This window comes from Canis lupus, chromosome 18, assembly GCF_003254725.2.
Source record: "Canis lupus dingo isolate Sandy chromosome 18, ASM325472v2, whole genome shotgun sequence".
NCBI lineage: Eukaryota > Metazoa > Chordata > Mammalia > Carnivora > Canidae > Canis > Canis lupus.
The window spans coordinates 11,005,324-11,008,112 of record NC_064260.1 but is presented as its reverse complement, the minus strand read 5'-3'; the positions used below and the strand labels follow the sequence as shown (position 1 = coordinate 11,008,112).

The following is a 2,789-nucleotide window of genomic DNA, read 5'->3' as shown; positions in this document are numbered from 1 at the left end:
ACCTGCTTGCCATTTGTATGCCTTCTTCTTCCTTTTTTAAGAATCTATTCATTTATTCATGAGGGACACACAGAGAGAAGCAGAGACACAGGCAGAGGGAGAAGCAGGCTCCCTGAGGGGAGCCTGATGTGGGACTCGATTCCGGAACCCTAGATCACATCTTGAGTTGAAGGCAGGTGCTCAACTACTGAACCACCCAGGAATCCCTACATATCTTCTTTTGAGAAGAGTCTATTCAGGTCCTTAGTCCATTTTTAATTTGGGTTTTTTGGTTTTGGCTTATGCATTGTTTTCTTGATTTCATTGAATTATCTGCATTGCTTCTCAGCCTTTTGGCTAAGATCAAGTGGAATTATCTGCATTCTCTTGTAGCTCTCTAGGTTTCAGTAATATAAACACTTTGAATTTTTTTGTCAAAGATCTCACAGACTTCCTTTTCTCTTATGTCACTTACTGAAAATGCATTGTCTTCCTTTGGTGATATCATGTTTCTTGTAGTCTTGCATTGGTGTCCACGTATTTGAAGAAGTAGTCACCTCTGAAATACTTTATCAATTGGCTCCCATGGGGTGAAAGCTTGTGAGTGGATGTGAGGACACTGGCTTAGTGGGGGTGCTCTGCTGTGCAGAGTCTAGTGATGGGTTCAGGGTCATATGCACCAGCTCCAAAAGTGTGCAGGGCCCCAAGATACAAGATGCACAGCGGAGCCAATGCTGCGGGCAGAGGTAGGTGGCACTGGCTCTGGAGGGGCTCAGTGGCATGGAGTCTGGGGAGCTCTGGTGGCTGTCATCCACATCAGTGAAGACCGCAGGGATTCTCAGTGTCGAAATCTAGAGGGGGTGGTCCACAGCAGCAGTGTGGGCTTTTGGGATTTCCCATGGAAGTCGGCCTGCTGGGTTTCTCCTGCCCTCCTTTTGTCCTCTCGAAGGAACTCATGGCTAGGGCAAGGAGTTTACAGGTCTGGGGGATGGTGTGATGCAGGGAAAATGTGTTCTACCTTTTTTTTTTTTTTTTTTTTTTTGTTGCTCTGTTTTTGTGCTCCACTTTGTTGCTGCAGCTTCCATACATGAGAGCCTTGCTCTTTCGGTCCATAGATAGTTGTTAAAACATTGTTTTTGTAGGGGAACATGTGCTGGGACCTACTATTCCCACACCTTGCTGACACGGCTCTGCATATCTTTATCTTGACTTACTCAAAGGATGCACTGTTCTGCACTTGGCACTATCCACTCACATACTTGAGAGACATACACAGTTTTCTCTCTTTGTTCTTTCCTTCTTTTCTTCTTCCTTCTCTTCTTTCTTCCTACTCAGAAAAGGAAATTTTGTGGGTTTTTCACTCACACTTTGCAGAAAATGGAAAGAAGTTTGTTTTCTTTAGTTTTTAAGATTTTATTTATTTATTTGAGAGACAGTACAAGAGACAGTGACAGTGAGCACAAGTGGGGGGGAGAGGGAGAAGCAGTGGGGAGCTCCACGTGGGGCTCAATCCTAGGACCCTGGAATCATGACCTGAGCCAAAGGCAGTTGCTGAACTAGTTGAACCAGGCACCCCTGAAAAGTTTAAAAACTATGATTCTGGGGGGCACCTGGGTGGCTCAGTCAGTTAAGCGTCCAACTCTTGATTTCAGCTCAGGTCTTGATCTCAGGCTCATGAGTTCAAGCCTCACATTGGGTCTCAGGCTGGGCATGGAGCCTACTTTAAAAAAAAAAACAACAACTATGATTTTTTAAATCGAAAAATTCTACTCTAATGATTCCTGGATTTGTTCCTTTAATGTCATTCAAATTTGTTCTGATCCCATAAATAACACCTTCTTATTGGAACAAAATAAAGCAATGTGTGAACATTTAATTAACAAAGACTTATACGCTGCTTACTGTGCGTCAAGCTCTATTCTAGGTGCCTTAAATATTGACTCATTTAATTAAATTTTCATACCAAGTCTGTGAGTTGGATATTATATATCCATTTGCCAATGAGGAAACTGAGGCACAAGTAAATTTCACAGTGAAAAGGCAGCTGAGATGAGCTTCTTATTCCATCTGGCTCCAGAGCCCATCCTCATTTCCATGGCCCATCTCCAGACTCAAACACCCCGAGGGTTACTTAGAAACCTCACGTCATGCAGTGACCACCAGTGATCTTTCAGTGACCATCCTTTCGTGATCATTCTGTGCATGTATTTATGAACATATACATATTTATGTAAGTAAATCACACAACTATACAATATATATGCGTATATGTATGTAAAATCAAGAAGCTTTTTTGTCATTAACGTTCACAAAAGCAAGATTGTATCATATATATATATATGTAATATATATATATATATGATATATATATCACCCAGGTGTCTCTGCTGGTGTTTTCTTTTTTAAAAAATTTAAATTCTTCTAGCCAACATATAGTACATCATTAGTCTCAGACGTAGTGTTCTACAATTTATTGGTTACATACAACACCCAGTGCTTATCACATCATGTGTCCTCCTTAATCCCCATCACCCAGTTACCCCATCCCCCCACCCCTAGCCACCCTGTTTGTTTCCTATAGTTGTCTCTCACGCAGGGTGCCTGAGTGGCTCAGTTGGTTAAGCATCTGCCTTCAGCTCAGGTCATGATCCTGAGATTGAGCCCTGCATCAGGCTTCCTGCTTAGTGGGGGAGTCTGTTTCTCCCTCTCCCTCTGCCTCTATCCTCTGCTCATGCTCACTCTCATTCTCTCTCTCTCTCTCTCTAATAAATAAAATAAAATCTAACAACAACAAAGAGAATTGCTCATTA

The 2,789-nt window shown here is 42.3% G+C and overlaps 1 pseudogene; it reads left to right on the top strand.

Moving 5' to 3' along the window:
• The first annotated feature begins 316 nt into the window (after positions 1-316).
• Positions 317-489, top strand: LOC112661557 (U2 spliceosomal RNA; annotated as a pseudogene).
• Positions 490-2,789: the final 2,300 nt, after the last annotated feature.